Here is a 27,413-nt window from a genome sequence, read left to right as displayed (position 1 = left end):
TCCACACCTGGGATCCAAACCGGCAAACTGCAGGCCACTGAAGCAGAGCGTGAGAACATAACTGCTACGCCACCAGGTCAGCCCCATAACCTTTTGCTTTTAAGCATAAACACTTCATACATACAGAAGAAATGCACTAATCATAAGTGTACAGTTCAATGAATTTGCACACACACACAAAAAACCATTGTAACCACCATTCAGATGAAGAAATAAAACATTATTGCATCCTGAAAGCCCTCCTGGTTACTGTAGATTAGTTTTGCCCCTTTTTGAACTTTAAAAAATGGAATTATACAATATGCAATCTTTGTGTCTGACTTCTTTTGCTCAATAATATGTCTGTGAGATTCATCTCGATTGTTACATGTGGCCGTAGTTTGTTCATTCTCATTGTTGAAAGGATTTCATTGTATGGATATACCACATTATTTACCCATTCTACTGTTAATGAATATTTGGGTGGTTTTCCTTTTTTGGTCATTATGCCTCGTGCTACTATTCCTCCTACATGTCTTTTGATGAGCATATGTACTCATACACACCTAGGAGTGAAAGTGCTAGCTCATATATACATACATTCAGATTTAGTAGTTCCTGCTAAACAGATTTGAAAAGTGGTTATACCAACTGTATACTGACATTGTATAGTAACAATGTGCAAGAGTTCCAAATATTCCAAATCCTGGCCAAGACTCAGTATTGAATGTCCTTTTCATTTTAGCTGCTCTGGTGGCTGTATTTTTGAAGCCCGTGATTTTAATTTGCACTTTCCTGATAACTAATGAAGTTAGACATCTTGTCATATGTTTATTGGCCACTCAGATTTCCTCTTTTGTAGACTACTTCAAGCCTTTTGCACATTTTTCTGTTGAGATGTCTATCTTTTTCTTACTAATTTGTAGGACATCTTGATATATTTTGGATACAAGTCATTTGTCATGGTTGTCTTTTAACGGTGTCTTTTGATAAACAGAAGTTCTCGCTTTTAATGTCATCCAATTTATCAATTTTATGTTTAGTATGTTATAAAATTCATAAATGTTATTTATGAAATCTTTGCCTTCCTGCGCACATGAAAATATTTTTTCTGCATTATAATATCAAGTCCCCTAATCCATGAGCATGATCTATGCTTTCATTTATTTAGGTCTTTAATTTATCCCAGTAATATTCTTTAGTTTTTAGTCTAAAGATTTTGTTCATCTTTTGTTAGATTTACATTCAACTTTGAGCACATTCAAGTAGTTATCTTTCAAGTTGCAAGAGATATAAAAAAGAAAGTCTGAAATATGTGCCCTTCAAATGACTTAAAGATGCTGTGGTACAATTGTGGGACACAATTGCAGAAAAGTAAAAGACTGAATATTACAAAAGTAGGAGTTGTATCATGTAGACAATGAAAAAAGAGAAAGGCAAGCAACCAAAGTGGGCTGAAATTGTTGACAATGATGCCTCACACAGGGTGGAAGATTTGAGATGGGTTTGAGGGATGAATGGAATTTGTAGAGTGGAGTAGAAAGAAGTATTCCAAGAGGAAACTGGAATGAGCACAAGTCTTGAGGTTAGAATGAACACAGCACGTTAAGGGGCTAAGAAGACCCTGGTGGACAAAAACATCTACACTGATTCATTAGTAGTGGGAGACAAGATGAAGTCTTGTGCTGAGAGGCCCCATGAACAAAAGAAGGAAGAGCTTCAAGACCATTTTGGCGATGAAGTTTGGCATCCTGGCTCCTGGAAGGTAACTCAGCAAGTATTTAGCCTTGTTTCACACTACCTGGAAGCCACATGGCTGTCTTTAATTAAGGACTTCTTGATAGGAACTCCTACACTCTCACTTGAACCAGACTACCTATCCAAGAAGGCCTCTAATCTAGAAATGAACTACCCCTTATACAATGTATAATCCAGCGAAATTTTCATAGTAACCCAGAGCTCACAGCCCAGCCAAAAGGCTTAGATCTGGCACCTACCACCAAGTCCTTCTGACAGAGCTACACTGCAAAACCAAGTAGTGATGCCAGACTTCCTAGAAGACATGGGGCTGGAAGTCGATGTTCAAGTCTTAGATCACTGGTTGCATTTTCGATACCTTATTTCCATCCTAACTGAGACAAAGTTAAAACCAGCAGGCCTAGGGCAGCTCCAGAACACAGGGAGTCATGTCCTCAGGCCTCCTGGGAGCTACTGGAATGAGTAAGGCATAGAGTAGCCAGCACTGAGTTCAAATGATAAAATTCCTGATGGGGACATGAGTATGCATTTTGCCAAGATTTAGTCTAATTTTGGAACTCAATTTGAAACTTCTGAACGTCATGTTCCATTTGGCTCTGGCAAAACACAGCTCTGCATTGCTTTGTGTTTATTTTATCCTTCAAGATCAGAGAATAATTTACTTGTAGCTAGGTTTTTGTGTTTAGCACAAACCTCCATTTAGATAGAAAAACAAGCTGCTATATTCTTTTCTGATATGTCCCTAGAGGAAAAAAAGATGTACACAATGGAGCAAGGTTCCACTAGAAAAACATGCAAACCCAATATAGAAAATTTACACAAACAGAAGCACCCAGAAGAAAAATATTTTACAAAGCATAAAGTATGATGAGTCCTCGAACTTGGCATAAAACAGCAGAGATTAGATCCAGAAAATCCTCAGGACTCTCCTACATTTAGGCAGGACAGCATCTTCTCTAGCTCCTCCTCCTTGTGAAAATTTCTTACCATATTTAAACAAATATTTTGAGAAAAAAATATTATAACTTTCCCTGGAACCGTGTCCTCCAACACTCCAACACTATGTCCTCAAACACAAGGCCATTTTCCTATCAGTACCCAGTTCTCATCTTTATCTCATTTTCATTTACTCTCAATGAATTTCCTGCTTTTATCGGTACAAAACCAAATTATCCTATAGCTAATGTGTACTGGGGCCTACAACAAAACAAAAATTGAGAAGAGTTGAGGATAAAATTACATTAATCAGGACTCTTTCAGAAATTCAACACGAAATAAGACCCAAAAAGAAGTGATTTATTGGTACATGTAACTAAAGAGTCTTCTCACCACCTCCAGTTGGAAAGGTCTCAGAGAAGGACTCTGATTGGCCCAGCTGAATCAAATGCCCAAGTCTAGACCAATCGCTGTGAGTGGACCTGGGTCTCATGCCCAAATGGCATGAGCTCATGAAAAATGGATTTATTTGCAGAAGAGAGAGGAATGGTAGATGGTCACTTTGGGAACATTTTAAACTAGCAAATTTAAAAGAAGCAAAAAGAAATGTTTTCACAGTGCCACAGATCTAGCACATCAGGATTCTGGAGAAAGCATTATTTCTTTTTTTTTTTTTTACCTTACTTTTATTTTTTTTTTTTTAAAGATTGGCACCTGAGCTAACAACTGTTGCCAATCTTCTTTTTTTTTTTTTTCTGCTTTATCTCCCCAAATCCCCCACCCCCACCCCCGTACATAGTTGCATATCTTAGTTGCAGGTCCTTCCATTTGTGGCATGTGGGACGCTGCCTCAACATGGCCTGACCAGCGGCGCCACATCCACACCCAGGATCCCAACCGGCAAAACCCCAGGCCACCAGAGCGGAGCACGCAAACCTAACCACTCGGCCATGGGCCAGCCCCAGAAAGCATTATTTCTTAAAGAAAGACAAAGGTGTCAACAAAAAAGGATGCCATCACCATTAGTGATGCATTAGCACTGGTTACCCACGAGACCTGTTCTAGAATGCATGGCTACTTCCACTGTAGACATCTCATGGGCATCAAGAAGGCAGTACAACATAATGGCTAAGAGCATGAACTTTAGATCCTAACTCACTCAAATTCATCTCCTCACAGTGCCAATTGTCAGCTTTCATACTTGGGCAAGTTATTAACTGTCTTTAAGCAAAATTGGTATCATAATAAAATTTACCTCGAGTTATTGTGAGGATTAAATGAAATAATACACATAAAATGCTTGGTATGGTGCCCAGCACCTAGAGATCACTAAATGTTTACTCCAGCTATTATTACAAGTATCTTAATTATTATTATTAACAAGAGCGCCCAGGAATTTCAAGGTTAGAGAGTTCTAGGAAGGGTGATGTGGAAATGTTCCATTCTCTTATCTTTCTAGAATAAGAAACATCTCACTATACATCCTCTCCATTGATATTCAAGTCCACCCTTTACCTTAGATCTGTTTAAAATCTCCCTCTTCCTCCTACCACAAGTTCTCTTCTTATCCACTGACGCATGAAACACTAATGTACTTGGGTAGAGAAAGCAAGATAATGGTGCCCTTGATACTTGTTTTCACCTTTCCAAAAGAGACTTCATAGGTACTTGAAGTCCAAGAAATTGCAGTCTTAGGAAGTGTCTGTGCTGTGAACAACAAAAGATAACTCCCACAGAGAGGTATCAAAACAGGTGACCAACTTCTGGAACCAACTGGTAAAGTAATATATAACCCCACTAGGCTGTGTTGCAAAGGAAGAAACTGCGAGGTCCTTTAAGAAAAACTGGAGTTTTCAAGACTGCATCTCTACGTTTTCATTAACTCTATTATATCTTACTTTTCATAAAACATTCCATTGAACGCTCCAGAAAGGCAGACGTCTCAACAGAGACTGGTTCCTTAATTTCCACTGCAGCTGTCAAGGATCCCTATGGCCTGTAGATTTAGGACTTAGAATTTTTCAGTTAAGAAAAAGAGTTGAAGACAGGAAAATAGGTTACCATTTGAGCTTGACTTCCATGCTCTGTTGAATGTCTATGGTAGCAATTACTCAGGATTCAAAGTCTTATTTTTTTTCAAGAAAATGTTCCATAACTTTTTTTTCTTTCTAATTATGAAAGGATAGAATAACACTTTATGTTTATATAGAACTGGTCCTTGGAAAGTGCTACAAATAATGTCATTCTCTCTCCCACCAGAATTCCTGGTGGAAGCAGCATATTTTCCTCACACCACTTTTATAGATTATATAGTCTGTCAGAAGCATTGCAGAGGCCAGAGCCTGGGTTTTCTTTGGATTTCAAATGCAATATTAGGTTTCCTTTCTATTAGAAAAACATTTCTACGCAAAAATGGACTTTTATGCATAGTGCTCAAGATAATTACCATGGGAAAGAGTTCAGTTAAAACTTCTTGCTTTTCAGCACAATAAAATCATCATTTTCCCATTTTCTTACAAACTTTTTATAGCCATAACTTTAATGGTGGTGTAGCATCCTATCTATATCAGAGTTATTTGCTCATAGTAATGATAGGTATTGTTCTGTGAAACTGTTATGTGTGCTTTGGGTCACAATGTATTTCTTCCTGAGTTGCAGTCTTTTTAGAAAAAATGTTTTTATTGAGGTATAATTGACATATAATATTACCATATATTAGTTTCAGATGTACAACACAGTGATAGGATATTTGTATACGTTGCAAAATGATCACCACAATAAGTCTAGTTAACATCCGACACCTTACATAGTTACATAGTTACATATATAGTTGCAAGTTTTTTTCATGTGATGAGAACTTTGTAGATCTACTATCTTAGCAACTTTCAAATATGCAATACAGTATTATTAGCTACAGTCACCATGCTATACCTTACATCCCCCTGGCTTAATTATTTTATAACTGCAAATTTATACCTTTTGAGCCCCTTCACCCATTTCTCCTACTCCCTAGCCACTGCCTCTGGCAACTGTTAGTCTGTTCTCTGTATCCATGAGCTTACTTTTTGTTTTGTTTTATATTCCACATATAAGTGAGATGATCCAGTATTTGTCTTTCTCTGACTTATTTCACTTAGCATAATGCCCTCAAGGTCCATCTGTGTTGTTGCAAATGGAAAGATTTCATTCTTTTTATGACTGAATAATATTCCATTGTATACATAGCTCACATTTTCTTTATCCATTCATCAATCAATGAACACTTAGGTTGTTTCTATATCTTGGCTATTATAAATCATTGCTGCAATGAACATGGGAGTGCACGTATCTTTTTGAGTTAGTATTTTTGTTTTCTTTAGACATATGTCCAGAAATGGAATTGCTGGGTCATATAGTAGTTCTCTTTTTAGTTTTTTGAGGACCCTTCATACTGTTTTCCATAGTGGCTGCACTAATTTACATTCCCATCAACACCAGGGTTCCCTTTTCTCCACATCCTTGCCAACACTTGTTATTTCTTGTCTTTTTGGTGATAGCCATTGTAATGTGAGATGTCTCATTGTGGTTTTGATTTGCATTTACCTGATGGTTAGTGATGTTGAGCATCTTTCCATGTGCCTGTTGGCCATCTGTGTATCTTCTTTGGAAAAATATCTATTCAGATCTTCTGCCCATTTTTTAATCGGATGGTTTATTTTTTTGCTATCGAGTTTACGTGTTCTTTATGTATAGTCATGTGCTGCATAACGAAATGTCAGTCAACAACAGTGATCCCATAAGAACATAATGGAGCTGAAAAATTCCTATCGCTTAGTGACATCGAAGCCATTGTAATTCTATAGCACAATGCATTACTCATGTGTTTGTGGTGATACTAGTGTAAACAAACTTCAGGTTCTTCAGGAGATATTCCAGAAGAAGGTATTGTTAACATAGGAGCTGATGACTCTGTGGGTGTTATTGCCTCTGAACATCTTTCGGTGGAAGCACACATGGAGGTGAAGGACAGTGATGTTGATGATCCTGATCCTGTGTCGGCCCAGGCTAAGGTGCGTTTGTGTCTTAGTTTTTAACAAAAAAGTTTAAACAGTAAAAAAAAAAAATAAAAAAATTTTTAAAATAGAAAAAGCTTATAGAACAAGGATGTAAAGAAAGAAAATATTTTTGTACAGCTATCCAATGTGTTCGTGTTTTAAGCTAAATGTTATTACAAACCAGCCAAAAAGTTAAAGAAATCTAAAAGTTCATAATGTAAAAATGTTACAGTAAGCTAAGGTTAATTTATTATTGAAGAAATAAAAGAATGTTTTTATAGATCTAGTGTAGCCTAAGTGTACAGTGTTGATGAAGTCTACAGCAGTGTGCAGTGATGTCCTAGCCTCACATGCGCTCGCCACTCACTCACTGACTCACCCAGAGCAGCTTCCAGTCCTGCAAGCTCCACTTGTGGTAACTACCTTGTACAGGTGTACTATTTTTTTATCTTTTGTACCATATTTTTACTGTATCTTTTCTATGTTTAGATATACAAATATCATTGTGTTGTAATTGCCTACAGTATTCAGTGCAGTAACATGTTGTACAGGTTTGTAGCCTAGGAGCAATAGGCTATACCATCTAACCTAGGTGTGTAGTGGACTATACTGTCTAGATTTGTGCAAGTACACTCTATGATGTTCACACAACAATGAAATTGCCTAAGGATGCATCTTGCAGAATGTATCCCTGTTGTCAAGATTTGCCTGGCTGCTCACAACACTGTTGAAGCATCAACATGAGCGAATAAATCCAATAATATAAAATGCAGCCCCAACCTCCTCCAAGGGCTCCAGATCTTCTGTCCAGTGTCCTACTTAATATATCATTAGGTATCATAAACAACAGTCATACAGAACTTTCGATCTTCTCATCGAAATGTTATTTCTCTCTCACCTTTCCTATCTCAGCAAATGATGATGTCATCCTCCTCCTCACTTTCCTACATCCTCATCCAACTGTTCAGCAAATCTTCCCAGCTCTACCTCCAAGATATGTGCCTGCAGGTACTACCATGAGCCACCATCTCTAGCCTGAACTACTGCAATAACCTTCCAATTGGCCTCTCTGCTACCTCTCTTATCCCACTATGGCCTGGTATAAACGGCCACAATGTGGTCGTTTTAAACTGTAAATAAGATTATTTCTGCACATCTAGTACCAGCTCACTCTCTTGGGCACCTTGGAGCATGCCCCCGTGAGAATCATGGGAGACCAGTTTATTTCACCCCTTTGTTCCTCTGGGGTCTGCAGACTCCTCCCACCACTCTCATAGTTCGCTGCACCTACTACTGGCACTGGTTTGGTGGTCTTTACATTCACCGTGGTCACTTTCTATGTACCTTTCCAAGTACCTGGGATAATATTGTAAAACGGAGAGTTAATTTGTCTAAATGGGGAAGTTAATTTGTCCAAATCCATGATCCTTGCATAGTCTACAAAGCCCATCATCATCTGGCCTGTGTCCCTCTAATCTCATCCCCTGCCCTTTCTCCACCTCTTCACTTAGCCTCAGACACATGGGCATGCTCTCTGCCCCTCTAATGCACCAGCTCCTCTTGGACTCGGGGCTTTCACGTTTGTTGCTCCCCTTCTCTTTGGTATACTCTTGCACTGGGCTTGCACACCTGCCTCCCTCTCCCCATTCCAGTCCCAGGTGTCACCTCCTCAAAAGTGAGCACACTCTTGAGATTGCTGTTAGCATCCCCTTCACCTCTCCAACCCATATCCCACCCCCCTCTTTCATTTCCTCTTATGGCCATCTGGAACTGATATGTATTGTTCATTTGCTAAGACACTATTTATTTCCCCAACAGAATGGAAGCTACATGAGGGAATGGGCTTTGCCAGTCTTGGCCACCACTGTATCCCCAGTTCTAGAAGAGTACCTGGCATGTAGGAGTTCTCAATATACAGTCAATACACAGTAGTCAAATCAATGAACGAACAGAGTATTGGAGCCCTAGGAGACTAGGAAATGGAGAATATGGGGTCTTGCTCCAGCTTTTCAATGGCTCTTGTTAGGTTCACAAATGAGTCTCACAGATGACACTCCCTCCTCCATAAATCTGTTTTCTTACCCAGAAAAAGAGCTAAGCACTGATGCCTCCTAGAAACACAGAGGAAAATCCTCACACTTAGCAGGGGATTCTCTCCAGGCCCAGCAGACCACCGTCGCTCACGGGTCACTTAAAAGACCTTTATATACCACAAGTAACTCTGACATGTTCTCCTTTCAGGCTGCACACAGAATTGCCATTGCTAGGGGGAAGGTAGGAGACCTAATGAGGAAAATTCTTTTTTTTTTCCTCCCCTCTCGTCTCCACTCCCTACCTAAACTCTATTAACTTTTTCTCTGGCATATTCAGGCTATTCTCTCACCTTTGCTAACAGCTAAGACTACTCTGTGTTTTTGAAAAACGTCATGGTTCAAAAACCAGATCACCAGCCTGAAGCATCCCTGGAAGGTTCCCGGGGCCAGCCACCTGGCTGCTTTCCCGGATCCACGTCAGGCTGAGATGCTGCTTGGCGTACACGCATGGCTGGCAGCAGCGTTGCCTTAGATGCCCTCTTTCATCACTCTTCATTGTTTTCTACAGATTAATTTTTCCATTCCTTCAATTAACAGCTATTTATTGAGCACTGAACTGGGCTTTAAAATGGATACAAGCAGAGGAAGATTGACTTCGATGTTAATGAAGCTTAAGCTACAGGGCCCGTGTTTTGCAAAATCTGCAAAAATAAAATATTTTAACTGAAATCACTTAAGACTCTCTCTTCTGTTCTGACTTCCCCTTCACCACACTAACCCTTGTGCAGGATTGCCTTGGAGTAACCACAGCATTTTTGGGATTCTGCTGGGATGAAGATGAATTGAAGATACATTTAGTTTGGGTTTAATCTGTATATAATAGTTAAGTTGTTGGTATTCATCGTGCTGTAGGATTGCTTCTAGAAATACTCTTAGAACGCACTGTGCCAACTTATCCAGCATCACCATGCAGACACACTGCCAGATGTCGTATCGTGATATAAATGTGCTGTGCAGAATCTGGTTCTGTAAATACAATCATGAGCCACATAAATATGTTTCGGTCAAGGACAGACTGCATATGCAAAGGTGACCCCATAAGATTAGTACTATATAGCCCAGGTGTGTAGTGGGCTATACCATCTAGGTTTGTGGAAGTGCACTCTGTGGTGTTCACACAATGACGAAATCTCCTTACAACACATTTCTCAGAATGTATCCCCTTCACTAAGTGACTCATGACTGTATATGGGGAACGGAGGATCACTGAGATTTGAGATTATGGAGGCAGAAGCTGGTCTGTGGGAATTCCTCCCATCATCAAAAGTGTAAAATTGTAAGCAGAGATTTCACTTCTCATGGACATCTAATTAAAAAGAAAGTTCTTTTTCATTTATAGGGCACAAACCTATGGTAGTACTATAAATAGCAAATATATCCCTGTGCAAGTCATATGTTTATGCACCCAACTATTTAACTTAAAGTTTTTTTAAAAAATTGTTTTTGGGGGCCGGCCCTGTGGCTGAGTGGTTAAGTTCTCACGCTCCGCTGCAGACGGCTCAGGGTTTCGTCGGTTCAAATCCTGGGCACGGACATGGCGCTGCTCATCGGGCCACGCTGAGGTGGCATCCCACATACCACAACTAGAGGGACCCACAACTGAGAATATACAACTATGTGCCTGGGGGCTTTGAGGAGAAAAAGGAAAAAAATAAAATCTTAAAAAAAAAATTGTTTTTGATCCATCATGTTAAAGACTGTACTATCCTTCTACTTTTTTTCTATAAAATTATTGTCACATAAAGAGATGGATCAAAGTGTGTGTAACCGAAAAGGTATGGGGAAAACATGAAATATTATTAGTATTATAGAGGTATGTTAGGCACTTAGTTGATGAAAACGTATGCTATTTTTCAGGATTTTTGTGGTGTTTGTCACCATTTTAAACTTTTAGATTTATTTTGATTTCTGTCCTTATTCTGAATAAATATTTAATTTTGTTAAACAAGGCCCCCACAGTTTTTAAGCTTCAAGCCCCGGGAGACTGGGTCATCTCCTGGATGCGGGTACAGATGATGTGCTTCTGTTATTAAGGAGCTTACAACAGACTTTAATGAGTTCCATGTAGAAGAAAGGGTAGGAAAAATGGTGAAGAAATGATAATAAAATACTTGATGCTCCCTCCATCTGTCAATCCCCCATCCCTCTCATTTCTCCTAAAAATTTTCTCCAATGAATTAGACTCAACAGTTATGCTCTTGAGGGAAACGAAAGGTCTAAAATGTGATGGTGAGTTATAGATCAAATTCGGCAACTCTCCTCTTTCCCCTTTGCCATCACTATAAGAAGGAAAGCCAGTAAACCTGGTGGGGTTAAGCGTGACTCTTGACTAAGGCCTCTGCTCAGGAAGAGAGCTGACAGGTGCTAAGAGAGGACCTTCTGATCTTCCTGGGTCAGTCACTCCCAGGGTTGAAGATGGCAAGTTGGGAGCTGGAAGACCCTGAGTGCAGTCATGGCATGGCTGGCTTGTATGAATGTTCTCTCTAGAAGCCTGCATCCTTTCTTCCTTTCCTGCTCAGACCACAGTGTTTATTCAACTAGTTTCCAGTCATTCAGTGAACATTTGACTTGGGGGAGAAAAATTGCACCAGAATTTGAACTACAAATTGAGTACCATGCTGCCCACCCCTACTTTCAATCCTACACAGAGTTGTTTGCAAAAGATCCATCAAACGGATCCAGCTCACCAATTGAGCGTCGACTATGGTTACCATCCCATAAAGCAAAACTGAGCACTGTTTTCCTACAAAAATTAACCAGAACTGTGAAGGGATTATAATCAGAACAGTATGTGAAGCAGCTAGCAATTAATCATTTACTGTAGAGTGGGTGACCTTTTCATTGAAGGTAACAGATATAATTAAACAGCCTCTTGCAGAGTGGATGTTGAAACTGAACTTCTCTAGGCCTGACTCATGGCTTTTCCACCTGGTTCCTGGCTCCTCCTGACCTGGTGGGGAGAGCAGGTTGCCTTTCGTAACAAACTCTGGGAAATCCCAGCCTCAGGCCTGCCTTGGAATACTTTGCCAGTGTTTTCTTTTGTCATTTTAAGTTTGTTTGTGCGCTGGGCAAGGGGAAGCTTGCAAGCAAGTACTTGAAGTGGGTGGAAGGAAAGCCTTAGGGATCAAATAGCACCCTAGACCCACTGCCAAGGCCAAGGGGAGGGATGGAGGCCTAATCGCAGAAAGTGGCTGCAGCTGCACTCCAAACCTGTCATTATTGTCTCTCTGGAGGCCCTGAAATTCTGTTTATTTCCTGTTTCAACCTTCTGGAGGTATACTACCCAGGACAATAATTAAGGGCAACAACATTGCAGTGAGGTGGGCTGACCTTTTGTTTTAAGCTTCGTTTGGGCTATACCATCTTCAATATTATAAAGTCTATAGCAGGTTTGGCTTTGCACATGCCTTTTTATCTGTAGACATCTGATCCCTGCCTCGGGGAGCCCTGCCCCCACATCTCCCCACTCCTGGGATTCCCCTGTGAAATGAAAGACTTAAAGATGATCAGGTTAAAGAAATTGCTTAAATCAGAGTCAGTGTTTCCCTGAAGTCTCCAACCCTTTCAATGTGATGGGAGAGGAAAAGGAAGTGAAACTGGATAGTCTAAATAATTTGTAGTTAAGGCCGAGATTTATGAGGGGAATTACTGGACAGGGCTTGGTTTTGAGTGTCTTTGGACCGTGGGAGCCGAATTATCCCCGTGACTGCATGTATGTGGCTCTCCTGGCTCGGTGAGCACCACCCTCCCAGGGTGCGGAAAGCATTCAAGGGTCCCGAAAGACTGGTGTGTTGGTCTACACAGTAATTAGCATGTGGCTTTTCAAGATGAAAAAGAAAGACTTTGTGGTAGCAGAGGAGGAAGGAAGAGGAAGGAGAGAAGGAACCACAGATTCTGAGAAACACTCCTGGGGAGATCAGGCCTCGGGGACTCTGGGGTGGGCCAAGGACCCTCGCATCTTGTCTGGCCCGTCCCTTTCCCAAAGAGGCAGGCTTTAGAGTGGGACCATTTTTGGAGTCACAAGTAAGAATCAGATTCTTCTTAGTCAGGCTCTGCCTGCTAAAATTCATTTTGAGAAGTTCAAAGCCTGGAACAGGATAAAACTGAAATTCTAGCCTCCTTCCCTGCACACACACAAAAAGAAACAGCTTTATGAAGATATAGGGCAAACTGAATTAATATAACACACTTAAAACAGTACCTGACACAGAGTAGATGCTGTAGAAGTGCTATTTGATTCCCCGCTTTAACTATAAATGATTTTTATTATCACCACTGTGGTATCTCAACTTTGCTTTCAAAGAGCTGATTTGAGCATTAAAAAGTAGGTAAGGAAATCACAAGGCACATTCTTGTATTTCTCAGTTACTGCCTGCACATGAGTAGGCAAAGTAATGAGCCGAAGGAGACCGAGTACCTGAGGGTAGACCCCAGGGGCAGCTCTGTGCAGACAGGGCAGCGGGAGGCACCCTGGAGATAGGAGTAAGCCTGGTTGACTGCTTGTGTATGAGGGTTACTGTTTGCCTGATTCCCCATCACAAACACTTTAGGGGAAAGAGCTAGAGAGATCTGAGACCTAGGTTTGAACCCCTCACTTGTGAATTACCTAGCTGTGAAAATTACTGAGTAGCTCTGAGCTGCCATTTCCTCTCTTACAAATGGATGTGATTAAACCACCTCCCAGGGAGGAGCAGAAGACTACTTGACTAAGTGCTGGTCAGCTGGCTCCTACCTCTCACAATATCGGAAGAGTTCAATTAACTAGAGTTTATAATGGAGCAAAAGAGATTAGGAAAGAAAGGCAAAATCCAAGTCATAGTATGACATCTAACCAATCTACTCACAATTAACATGAGCATACATGAACACATATGATCAGTCACAATTAATATCCACACCTAACTAGAGAGTAGATGATTCTGGTGGTCTTTTTGATCCTTTCTCAGTAGGGGAATCTCAGGAGAACTTTATCCAAGTGTGCCTAACCTAAAGGAATGCTTGCCTCGGTGCTTTTAAGTAAGACCCTCTTCCATCTTCATCACTTGGCTTGTGGTCTCTGGTCCTCCCCCACGTGCCCACCAGTATTCAGCCCATGCTGGTCTGCCTGGAATCATCCCTTCCAACTAAGACAAGTTTCCAGTTGCAGCCAATTCTTGAAATTCAGAGTTTAAGAATCATCTTTTTTATCTCTATAACCATGGCTGGTCCAAAATTCATTTTCTCTTAGAAAAATGAGAATGATCTCATAGGACTGTTAAAAAATAATGTTTTTATTCAGTTAGCACAATGCTTGCCACAAGCATAGTGAAAATATTTCTTATTTTGGCTGTTATTATCATCATATTATCATTATCAGCATCCTCCTCACCATCTTTTTAATCCAATCATGCTACTCTTTAAATTGCCTCCTGGAAGATGCCCTTCCACATCACCTCCAGCAGCTTCTCTTTACATCGGAAGACGGTTTTATGAATCACCCTGACTTTGGCAGGGAGAAGACAACTTTCAAGTGGAACGTTACAAACAAAACAAAACAAAAATCTAATTCCCTGATGATGCAAAGTCATTTACTTTACGACTACTTCCTCAGTCCCACTTGAAACATATCCAAGTGTAGTTTTGTTGTTTAATTATCTAATGCCACTTAGGTAGGCGCTTTTAGGGAATTAATTTACCTCCGCGGAGCCAGCCTGGCATCTTTATCCTACATTAGTGATGGAACCAACATAATCTCATCTTAACACGTTAACATTCTGCTTCTCTTTAGAGACATTTAAATGCTAAGTTTGGGCAGCACATAGAGGCCCAGATTCTTTTCGTCCTTGGAAGCGGAAACCGGTAGAAATCAACAGACCTTCTGTGGATCAAGCATCGTTGGTGTTGGGTTGTAAACAAGCTACTGCTGGGATCATGATATTTGGGATCAAATCTCAGACCAAAATGCAACAAAGTAAAGAAAGAGACAGCCCGCTCAATTGTAATGTAACTGGCCTCGAGTGAGCTGGTTGGGATGACACCATGCACAGGAGAGAGACCCTGTGCTCAGCAGACAGGAATGTTCCATCCACCAGGAAGAAGTGTGTCAAGCACAGGGATGATGATTTCCCAGATTCTGCGTTAGTCTTGTCAACATGTCCCTTGAGACTATGCAATTAGCTTTGTTTTGATTCTGTGCTTGCTGAGAAACCTTCTAATTCTTACTTCAGTCACCCCAGGCACCTTAATACCCAAAGGGGTGTCCTGGAGCATGGAAATAAATATTTCAGTTACTGAAATAGTAGTGCCTGCCATTGTGTAAGAACAAATTTGTTTTGCAGCATAGAAATCAGTTATCTGTGAGCTTAGCACGATTCAGTCCCTCCAGGTGTAGTAAGCTCCAGGTAGACTTGAAAAGTAGAGGTTCTGTATCAGAAAACTGAGAATCAAACTCTAAATCAATGTTGTTTTAAATTCTATTGTGCCTCAGTTTCTTCTTTTGTAAAGCAAGGGAAAATAATAGTGCCTGCTTTGTAAGGTTGTTGAGAGGATTCATGACTTAATAGATGTAAATTATTTATACATGTGTATGTATAGGAAAGGATTTAACATACGGAAGCACTCAGAATGGTGCCGGTTATTCACAGTGACCCCACAGGGCACCACCCACTTAGTGTAGCCTGCTGGAAGCAGCCAGCTGATGTCTTCCCGTCACAGACTTTCTTAGATGGCCCTAAAGTACTTACCCCTTCCAGCCACTCCATCCTGAAAACTAGAGACTTCAGATAAAAGCTTCACTCAGGGCATCTTCAGGGCATGTGACCTGTGCATTTGCATAGGGCCTGTGCTTAGTTTAATGCTCAGCTGTCGCCATATTGAAATTCTTAATAATTTTTCAAAAAGCAGCTCTACTCTTTTATTTTTACTGGGTCTCCAAAATTATGTAGCCAGTTGTACTTCTGTGTGACTAAGGACTAGCTGAGTAGCCTAGGGTAAGCCACTTCCTTTCCAGGTGGCTCTTATCCCACTTCTATGGATGTTATGGAGACAATGTTGAGAGAGGTGGCATTAGTACAGCCACGGAGCCCACCTTGCCAATGAGCAGATTGGAGGCTTCTCAGATGTGTAGCAATGTGTCCGGGCTACAGGCAATAAATTCTCTCTCAGGGGTCTTAGTAGACTCAAGGAAAACTAAAAGAAACTCTGGATGTGCTTCCCATCTCTACAACTCCCCCAAATAACAAACACGTTTGTTAATTCATTGCGAAATGACTTGAGTTATTCAGAGACACACAGAAATCAGTTTGGTTTCTAAGATGGAGTTGCCCGAGGAAAAATGGATTCTACAAATACTCAGTCCCATTGTTCTCACAGGCATGTACTTTGTTCTTATAGTGAGTCTGACTTTGACACGGGAAGACAGTACTTGGTAACCATGAAATCACTTTTCCATTCCCAGGTTGTTTTCTACCATCTTCTGCTTCCCCCATTCATGGCCCTAAAGTGACTGTGTGATTTGCCAGTGGTTACCAGCAGCACAGACATGTGGACAAGCTTTCTGAAGTGGCTCCTTAAGTCCCCTTATAGAGAAACCCATCTAAATGTCCCCGTTCTCAATAATTCAACCTCTTTGAACACTTCGGCTCACTTTATTCTGATTTTAGAATGTAGAAATGCAGCACAAGACCTTTCTAAGCCGGGAATTTGCCATCCTGTTGCAGGAACACAGCAGCAGCCCCAGAGAAAAATTTTTCAAGGCTGCAGTGAAAACAAGGGCTAGAAAAATGTTTGTTTATTGCCAGCTCTCCCCACAGCCACTTACATAAGAGCTCATGCTGAGACAGGCTGTCCTGCCCAGACTCAGCATCAAGAGTTATGTTCCTTGGGATGATGACAGAAACAATGTGGGAACCACAGGGCTATGGCCTGTGACGCAGTCCAGGAAGGAAAACCAAGTGGTGTGTGGCGATTAGTCCTTTCACAATGGTGCAATGGTTTCCTGGGGTGTTTTCAAGCTTTTGGGTGGTGGCACAGTCTGCAGGAGGGGAAAGGCTCTGTGAGCAAGATACAGCTAAAGAACAGCTCCTCGTTTTCCCATTTTGAAGATAAAACAATGCGTACAACAGTGTGTGAGCCGAAGGGCAGAGTCAAAAGTTTGGATATCTTCCGACCTTTCAGATCCGTTCTGACTTTCTAAAGGCTACATAAATAAACAGTAGATCCAAATCTGGGAGCGTTTAAAAAGTTTGGACAAAATGGTGTACGTTTTGTTCAACTGTTTACTGCAAAAAAAAATATATATATGCAGAGAGAGAGAGAGCCCTTTCTTCACAAAACAAACATGAAAAACTAGCCCTGCCAGAAAAAAAATGCAAAAGCCTTAGACAGATTAACTTTAAGAGTCCAAAGGGACAACTTGCCTCCCCCCACGGTATTACTGAAAAGCAGATGTGATGGGCAGAGACGCAGACCTGTAATCAAGCTTGTGAAGCAGTCATAAGGCAGTCTCAACTATCCTCAACAGCCTAGCTCTGAGGGAGACGCCACAGCCTCTTTGTGTAGCGTGTTCCAGGCTTTAAATGAATATCAAAAAAAAACATTTTCCATATGTTTTAACTTAACTTCTCATTTAAACGTGAGCCCATTCATCCTTGTTCCTTCCTTGGCAGCCTGCGTGAGTAATTGTCCACTTAGTCTGCTGCTTGCCATTCATACCTGGGTGTACATTTCTCTTACACCAGACACACCTAACTCTTAGCGTCTATCATCACAGCTAAGGTTTCTGCTTGTTGCTTTGGAATGACACGTTGAAACTAGCACAGCCTTACACACAGAGGAGATATTCAATCAGCATTTTGTAGATGGAGCCATGTCTCGCTCTCTTACTTCTACTGCTTTTCTCACTTCCCTCCCTTTCTGTTTTTCTCTTTCTTCCCCCTCTGCTGCCAAAACATTGGGCTCACCAGGGAATCTACTGAGTACTCTCTAAATCTCTGATTTACACCAAACAAGGAGCACCATGTCCACAAAATAGAAAAACACTCACTTTGGGACCCCAAGTTTGGCCTGACTCTGTGTGAATTTGGGGCCATGATTTATTTTAACCAAGGTGAGGTGCAAAAGGGGTGAAAGGAGGGGGACCCCATGAATCACCTATGGATCCCATCTCCCTGGACCTCACACAGAAGAACCTGTACTTCTCACCTGCATGATTTCTCATCCTTTCTTTCTCCTGATTCCTCCCCAAACCATCATGGACCAGTTGGACTCTGAGACTAATAGTTTCTGATATTTAGTTTACTTTTTAGAGTCTCTAGAAAAACTAGAAAAACTGAGAAAGATCCTAAATTATTTAGGACTCATGGGTTACAAATGGAAGAAACACATCTTGAAACAGCTTAAGCCTAAAAGGGAAATTTATTTGTTCATATAACCAAGTCATAAAAAAAGATGGGTGGATTGAGGGACCCAAAAACACCCTCAGGATACTCTTTCTCTTCTTTTTGGTCCTGCCTGATGCTATTCTCCCAGACCAGCTCCTCCATGAGGTCTGGACGTGGCCATGGGCAGAGCTCACCTCCTCACAGCTCGTGACATGAACAGTTAGGAATTTCCTCCCTCTACCCCTATGGATTGGAAAAAAATCCCTGAGGGGTGATGCTGACTGGCCCATTCACAATGACTAAGCATGTGAGGTTTGTGATTGGCTCTCCTGGGTCGTGTGTCCCATGTGGCTAGGGGGACAGGGTCTGTTACCAGAGGAAGTGAGGGAGAGGTGCTAGCTAGGCCATTGTTTAACAGCCACTGCAGTATCTGAGGAAGAGAGAGCTCTGTGAAGGCCACCAAGACTACTGGCAGATGACTCCTCCCTCGGATCTTCCTCCCTGTCCTCACAGTCCCTTAAGTAAGGGCTAAATACTATGTGTGGTCTAGGGGACCTCAGACCCTCCACATGAAGACATACAACAGACAACCTTCTACCATCCTGGCAGTGAGAAGATCAGGGGGGATAGTTCATGATTTTCCTACCAACACCAAGAATTAACTAGAGATGAAGTTTGGAAATCACAGAAAATCATAGACTCAGAGAATTAGGGAAGATCTAAGGGAACCTAGGTGATTTCCTACCTCTGGCCAGAGCTTCACAAAGAAGGGTGATGACGGGTGGTCAAAGGCCTTATAGAGGATCTTGCATTAGGTGTGAGGCCAGACAATGAAACTCCTGAGATCCTTTAGACTCTGAAAAGCCATGAGTCTGTGAGCCTATTGCAACCTCAAATTGGTTGATTCCTTCTTCAAATTGTCCAGGACATTCCCTCCCTCCCCTCACTCTTATTCACTGATTCCATCTAGATGTCTCATATAAACTCCCCCTCTGGCAAATTCAGCCCGCACCCTTGAAGCCTTGGAATTCTCAGGCCCTTAGAAACTAGAGGAGTCTTCCCTTGGTCCTCATCCCATTTTAGCCAATAGTTTTGAGGCTCCTTTTCTATAAATTTTGTCATTTTTGTCCCTTTCCTTTATGTCTTGACCATATTAACCAAATCATGGCAAAGAAGAGAAGCCTGAGGTTGAATGCAGAGGTCTAGAACATCTTCAAACTAAATTTTTCTGGTCACAAAGAATTAAAGAAAGCAAGAGACAGAGTCAGTCTTTATTCTCATTTTTCTACTCTCTTCCTGTGGTAGGCAGAATACTTACCGCCCCACCCCCAAAGATGTTCACCTCCTAACCCCGGGAACCTGTGAATATGTTGTGTTACATAGCAAAGAAGAATAAAGATTGCTGTTAAGCTGACCTTAAGGTAGAAAGGTTATCCAAGTGGGCCCAATGTAATCAAGGGTCCTTAAAATAGAAGAGGGAGGGGAGAGAGGAGGTTGGAGTAATGCAATGTGAGAAACACTCAACACACCATTGCTGGCTTGGAAGATGTAGGAAAGGGGCCATGAGCCAAGGAATTGGGCAGCCTCTGGAAACTAGAAAAAAACAAGAAAACAGATTCTCCTCTGGAGCATTCAGAAAGGAATGAAGCCCTGCAAACATTTGGATTTTAGCCCCATTAAACCAATGTCTACAGAACTGTAAGACGATAAATTTGTATTGTCTAAGCCACTAAATTTGTGGTGGATACAACCATAATAAGAAACTAATACATTTCCTATTTCTTTCATGTCTGTCCTGAAGTGTTAGGTTCTTTAGGATTCCAACTGCTAGACTGTATACAGACAGGAGACTGTCTAGAGACTGACTATATAGAAACTATATAGTGGGCAAGGAGAACAGATTTGACTCTGTTAGGACTTCATCTTGTGGCTTTGGGTAAATCAGTTTCTCTGGTCCTCAGTTTCTGTATCTGTAAAATGAGGTAGTTTTATTAAAAGATCTCAAAAGCCTTTCTCCCTTTAAGTTCAGAGGTTTGATATCTTCACGCTTTTTTTAATGGTGTAAAATGCTGTGGAAGCACCAGCTAACACCTGAGCTGTCACTGCTCACAGCAGAGCATTGGATAGAGAGAGAAGGTCCACTCGGTCATGGCTCTCTCAGGGCTTATCCACAGTGAGTGAGGGCAGGAGTGGTCAGCGTATGTGCAATTGCTGCCTGGTTTGCAATCTGTAGTCAGGCTGAAAACGTCTAGTGCCAAGTAAGCACTGTGGAGGCTGAGGTTCTGGAGAATTCTTAAAACCCAAGTGGCCACAGAAGTCTTCCAAAAAGAGGAAAGACTTGTGTTAGCTTCAAAGAAGAGATGGACTTTGGGTAAGGATATTCTAAGCATAAGTAATGGCGAGAGGCAAAGCCCAGAGTGGGTTGGGCATGGTGAATAGACTAGGCTGGTAAAAGAGAAGGTTTTGTAGCAGACATAAGGTCAGAAAGACATGTTAAAATCAGGTGGTGGGGGCCTTGAGTAATTCCAGGACAAGAACTTGAAGACTGAGTGCCCTCCTTGAGGCCCTACTGCATTTTGTGCCATGTTATACATACAGAGCTTAGTACAGTACAGGCACATAATACAAACTCAACACAAAAGGCCCTCAATATTTGTTGAATGATGAATAATGAGGCAGTAATGTTTTTTGAGCAGGGCGTTGCCATAACTCAAGCAGAATTTAAGAAAGATAAGTGGGACCTCAATATGCAAAATGGCTTGGAGGAGGCAGAGATGAAATGTCTGGATACCAGTCAAGAGTCTGCCGAACTGATTCAGACATAAAGGTCAAGCTGGGCTTTAGGCAGTGTGAACTGAAGGAAGAGACTGATGTGCCACTAAGACTTTCCCTAAACCCTTCCAGCTGGGAGGATGTCATTTTCATTCATGCAAATCTCCAAGGAAGGAGACCCACCACTTCATGAAAAAGAACAATGCACTAGCCCAGACAGGCCAACGCACACTGAACAAAATCCTCAGGCAGCAATTTAAGCATCTCTAACCCACATCATATTTTCGGTGGAAATGACCACTAATCTCTACACAATTATTCTCCCTGTAATCAAAGCTGGTTCTTAGTTCGCTCTTGCCTTCCCTAGACTCAACAACTCTAATTCCCCTAACTGCTTTCAGAGGTCCAGTCGCCAAGCCTTCTAATTATTTATATTTTTCTCCTCTGCTTCCTTTCAAATTTCCCTCTCCCTTAAGTCATGTACCTGAGCAAGAAGACCAGTTTTGCTCCAGTCGCACTCATCTGACAGGCCTGCCTTTTCTCTACGTAGTTAGCGAGGAGCATAGCTCTGCTCCAGGAGAGAGAGCTGGCCTCACGGGAGCATCACAGCTAGGTTCCAGGTCCAGTCAGCCAAGGACTCAGACTGTCTTTACCTAGAGGAGCCCCCACAGAAATCAGCAAGAAGCCCACCTGCAGACAGTGTCTGGCCTCAGATCTCAGAGGAACACACCATCTTCTTCCCCTTCATCATCCTCTCTAAGCTTCCCTATCTTTGTATCAGCCAAGGTCCATGCTGGCAGGGACAGAAGAGTAATTAATGGCCTTAAGGGATATCAAAGTGCTGTTGAGCAAAACCACAACTCAACAGCCGTGCAGGTGCTTCCTGCAGCAGCGGAGGAAAGAAGTGTCTTTAGAAAGCCCTAAATAACTCCAGGCAGGGACGTCAACTTGACAAATGACTCTCGAGAAATAGCTCTGTTGTTCTCTGGTGTGTGATTCATCCCAGGCGGTGCTGGGATGGGGGGCAAGGCCTAGCCGTGAGTCCCACAGTTGTCACTTGGGGTCGCTCTTCAGCTCACCACTCAACAGAGAAAAGAAGGCACTTGTGTTGGTTCCCTTGGCCTCCATCTCTTTGACCTTGTTTTCCGGTGGTCTTATTTAGTGAATACTGGATTTGTGCTGATTTGGTTGAGCTGCATTCAGTGGAGGATGGGAACCAGGGGGAGACTCTCTTTCTCCAAGGACCCCAAGACCTCTCTCCCTTTGCTGTTAGCTCCCAGTGCTTCTTGCAATCATAGCAACAAAGACCACGGGCTCCTCAGGACAGAGACCCCCTTTTGTCTCTCTATTCTCAGTTCTTCATAGAATTGGCTTAAGTTTTTTCAAATGTTAAATGGACAAGTGAAAAGATCCCAAGACCAACAGTCATGATAGCTAGTTTCTGGTCTTGACTCTAAAAATAAGTAGCTGGGACCTTGGCCAAGTGCTTGAGGGTCTCTGGGCTTCTGTATCCTCATCTATAAATTGAGAAGGCAAGCTCTCAGGTCCTCTCAAACTCAGACCTACAGAGACTGATGGGAGCTTACTCGGCTCAGGAGAACAAAGGTGAGGTGAATCTGAGGCACCAGCAATTGTTTTGCACACCCAGAAGCAGGAGTAAAAAACAGCATGTTGAAAATCCAGGTAAAAGGTGAATGATGATTTCAACTAGAAGGTGGGCCTGGAGGGCCTCTCCAATGGCATTAGACTCAGGTATTGTGAATAGCAAGTGGGCTAGCATGCAGCCTGGGGCCCACGCCTGACACAAACAGCGCAATCAGCCCCCCTGAGTTTACTAGGCGCTCTTCACCAAAGTGTCTCAGCCACCAGACCATGATATGTACATCAACTCTTTAGCATATGGTATTTCTTTTGTGAAACAGCACAGCAAGCCCATCGTCTGGGGAAGTCTGTCCCACCAGCAGAGGCAATTTTGTACATGTGAGTGCAATTTTCTGTGTGTAAGTCACACAGGGGAGTCTCTACACAGCATGGGGTGGGTAGTTTGTAATGAAATCCTGGGTGTACACTAAGGAGACTGGCCATTGTGTCCCAACACAGAGCCCATTTCTCAAAGCGGTCATCATCTGATTAATTTCCCCAGCTGGTGGATGTGCCCTGGGTTTTAATGTCCTTGATTTCTGTCAATGGCAGCTTTGTTGGTGTTAACAGAAAACAAGACAAATTAGTTTGAAATCAAGGAGTCATAGATTCCTGAATATGTTCCCTCCTCTGAGTTGAAAACAGTTACAACCTTGAGACTGAAGAGTTGAGTGTAATTGTCTTTTTTATGAAAAGGTATTTTAGCAATTGGAATTAATGGTCACAGAAGTTTTTGCAAACCTGGAGTCCCCCCTGGGAATCATTTCGGGTTCTTATATACAGATGACCAATGCCCCTGACCACTGAGGCTCCCAGTGCTGGAGAAGTCAGTTAGGATTCTGCCTGGCCCTCATTTTTCCCTTCCTTTGTGTAAAGCATCTAGCTACTCTCACACCTTGGCTTGGCTTTGCTGTGGCAGGTGTTCTGGTCTGAATGTGTCCCCCCTCAAATTCATATGCTGAAATGCTGACCCCTAAAGATGATAGTATTAGAAGATAGGGCCTTAGGTCATGAGGATGGAGCCCTCATGAATGAGATTGGTGTGCTTGTAAAAGAGACCCCATAGCACTCCCTAGCCCCTTCTACCATGTAAGGGTACCAAGGGAGTCTGCATGCAGGAGGAGGGCCCTCACTAGAATGAACCGTGCTGGCACCCTGTTCTCGGACTTCCAGCCTCCAGAACTGTGAACAGTAAATGTTTATTGTTTATCAGCCACCAGTCTGTGGCATTTTGTCTGAGCAGCCCAAACAGACTAAATCAGCAGGTCTGACAGGAAAGGGCTTTGTTCAGCTGTGAATCTTTGCCAAAGTCTGCATCCTCTGGGGGATGGACAGACCTTCCCACTGCAGAGTTGAGACAAATAAAAGGAAAACAAGATGCTCTCACCCCGAATATCAACACACACACACACACACACACCATTTGGGTACAGTGTGAATACTCTTTGATGTTTACCTTTTGGGAAACAGCAATTTTGAAACCACACAGACTTGATTTTGATTCCTGCCTTTATCACTTAGCTTGTGAGCCTGCTTAAGTTAATTAACCTTTCTGAGCCTGGTTTCCTTGTTTATGAAATCAGGAAAATAAAAGGGTCAAATCATAGTGTTGTTGCAAGGATTAATGGAAATAATGTATACAAAGCACTTAAAACAACACCTGGAACATTCTAAGTGCCTGATAAATGGTAGATAATAGTAATAATGATAATAATAAAATTCTCTTCCTTCCTGATAAAGAGCCTTCAGCCCCTCACACCCTATAGAAAGTCAGAGTTGATTCCATTTGGGGTTTTCCATAGAGTTCACTATGAGGCAGAAGCATAGTGTAAGTTACAGGCTATCGACATCTATTGTTGCAAATAAGAATTCCTGGAAAAGAGACCTTCTACAGTTGTCTGAGTTTGAGGGGACCTGAGAGCTTGCCTTCTCGTTTTATAGATGAGGATGTGGAAGCCCAGACACCTTGTGCACCTGGCCTAAGTTTCTAAGACCAGAAACTAGCTATTTAAAATCGGAAACTAGCTAACTTGGTCTTGAGATCTTTTCCTTCATCCAGTCAACTTTTGGCAAGCCCTTAAATAAGCCAGTTCTCTGAGGAATTTGGAATAGGGAGAGGAAAGGAGTCTTTGCCCGCAGGAGCCCATTCTCTTTGTTGCTGTGATGCAAGAAGCACCGGGAGCTAACATCAAAGGGAAAGAGACCTCCGGATGCTTAGAGACACTCTCTCCCCACTGTTCCCATCCTCCACTGAATGCAACTCAAACCAAATCAGCACAAATCCTGAGAAGCAGCCTGCAGCGTGCACAGGACTGAACCAAGGCATCCACGCTGACGGCTCAGCTTCAGGCCTTCATTCTTTCTGAGCCCCCCTCCTATCTCTCTGATTAAAACTTAAACAGTTTTTGCTCCATTAGGCAAAAGTCTTCATTAGCAAAGGTCTGATATTTTCATAAGCTTAACAAAAGAGCTAATATTTCTCAAACACGCTCTCACTCGTATCCGTGTGCGGTGAAACAAGAGAAGACTTCAAGGTCTGTTACTCTGGAACTCACAGTGTAAAGTCAGTTTACTAAAACAAACACCAGGCGCAAAGACCCAGCGTTGGCCACCACTTTAGAGGTGTGAATTTTCACACCCAGAGCTTCAGAAGATATGGTGTTCACTCTAAACATGATATTTGCACTTGAGGGTCACCCCCCACTCACACATGGGCTCCGTGGGTGCAGGGATGTGCTGAATTTCTCCACTGCTGCCCCTCCAGTGCCTAGGACAGTGCCAGACATTATACCCAATAAAGATTTGTTGAATAAATGAATTAATAAGTGAACCAAGTATGAACAATGGAGTCAAAGAACCACGTAGTGCGTGAGTTTGGACAGGTTACTCGCCTACTCTGTGTCCAGATTCCTCATCTTTGAAAAGGATATAATTGTGAGGATTATTTGTCTAACTGTGTAAATCTCTTTAAAACACTGCTGATTAACTTAAATACTCTTGAGCATAGGTCTTCCCATCAATTGTACTTTTTCTATGTCCCCACGGAGGATTGGAAGGTATTCAGCAATTTAACAGATATATTTAAAAATCATTTCAATCAAACAACTATATCAGAATAGTCCTAAAATTATTTTTGGCAGTTGATGTTTTCTTTTTGTTTGGTTTGATGTGCTTTGTTAAAAGATTAGATGTGCACAAGGTGTTTCGTTTTATTCCCATTGTTTTACGTGACGTGTGATTTTTGCATTCAGACACACCTGCGATATCACCAGAGCCAAGTTACATTTGCATATTTTTCTTGGGTTGCTCTCCTTCCTACCAAACTGGGACATGCAACATTCTGATGACTTCCTAGAAGCAAACCTTCATGGAAGGAAGGCCTCAAAGAACTTTCCAGATGGTGAGCTGACCATGCCAATCTCTTCAAGCCATAGATCAGGCCTCTCCCTTAGACTCCTCCAAAAACTTCAACTCAATTAAAAACAAAGTAAATATGATCCGACTTTAATAAAAACCAGCAAACAAACAAACAAAACAACAACTAGCAAAATGTGTGACTACCTGGTGGCTAAGATACTGGGAGCATCTTGCAGACATGAATTCACCAAGTCTTGTGAAATAGGGGTAAAGGCCAGTGGCAACACATTTATTTTACCAAAGAGAAGAACAGAAAAAGTAATTGTGAACCAGAAATAGAATCCAGCCCCTGGCTCCTGGATCCACTATTTGGGTAACAACATACCCACCTAAGTTTTCTGTAAAAAGCCAATACATTGAGAAAACAGTCATTTCCCCATCCTAGGCTGAATATTGATCTGGCTTGGGACATTGTATGACAAAAGTAAATATTTTCCACAGAGAAGTGCAGCAGGAATAGCGTGGGTTTTGGAGTCTGAAAGCCTTGAATTCAAATACCACAGTGGTGTAATCCTGAACAAATTATTTACACAATCTGAACATCAATTTTGTGCTCTGTAAAATAGGTTAAGGATAACAACCCAGCAGTATTGTTATAAAAGTGATAGATGATGTCTGTGGGCTTCCAGCAAATTGCCTAGTTCATAAACTGTGCTTAATAAAGGATGATGATGATGATACGGAGATGATGATGATGACGACTATAATGATGCCAATGATGATGATGGTCTTCCCTGTGTAGAAAACACATTCTCAAGTTAAGCAAACGCTTCGCCTTCCTCCCAGAACTGTTAGTACTTATGAAAAGCTGAGGTGCTAAGATTTTATAGCCTGTAAGCCTATCCAGCTTTTGGGGGGGAACAAACTTAGAGAAATTAAATTTGCTGTATTCATTCAATCATAACTTGAAATGGTCCAAACTGAGTATTCTCATCTAAAACAGGGTTTTTCTTTCCCATCAACTTAAAACACACACACACAAACACACACGCACACATGCTTACCCAGCAATTCCTTTCTCATCTTGTTTTGGGATGGAGCCAGTTGGTAAAAGGGTTCAGAGTGTGTTTATTGCCTCTTTGTTCTTAAGCATTTTCTCGGGCCTCCTGGCAGCTCTCGGGCCTGCAGCAAGCAGCAGAGCCTTCCAGGGTTGCAAAGCCCAGACAGATCCCAGGCTCAGACCATGGCCTAGGGCTGGCCTAGAGAAGCTGGAAGCCTCTCCCCTTCCACCCCAAACTCCTGCCCAGAACTCTGAGTAAACATGGCAGGAGCCAAGCGTTTGGCCCCCTGGGGCTTGTTCTCACTGGTGGTGTTTTGGAGTTGGCTGTGCTGCCTCTTGCCAGGCCCCACACAGGATATTTCCCCTCGATACTGACTATGAAAGTCTGGGGAACCTCTGTTGCCTGGTCTCCAACAAGCAGCTT

At 42.1% G+C, this 27,413-nt stretch overlaps 1 long non-coding RNA gene across 1 annotated transcript in view; it reads right to left on the bottom strand.

The window, feature by feature from the left end:
- Window positions 1-27,176, bottom strand: part of LOC139039791 (uncharacterized) — a 133,900-nt gene extending 106,724 nt beyond the window's left edge. The window contains exon 1 of the long non-coding RNA XR_011492996.1: window positions 26,994-27,176. This is a non-coding gene — a long non-coding RNA (uncharacterized lncRNA). The remainder of the gene's footprint in view (window positions 1-26,993) is intronic.
- Between the last annotated feature and the right edge of the window lie 237 nt (window positions 27,177-27,413).

This window comes from Equus asinus, chromosome 11 (assembly GCF_041296235.1).
Source record: "Equus asinus isolate D_3611 breed Donkey chromosome 11, EquAss-T2T_v2, whole genome shotgun sequence".
Classification (NCBI taxonomy): domain Eukaryota; kingdom Metazoa; phylum Chordata; class Mammalia; order Perissodactyla; family Equidae; genus Equus; species Equus asinus.
The sequence above is the reverse complement of the archived record's forward strand: the minus strand, read 5'-3'. Positions and strand labels throughout refer to the sequence as shown.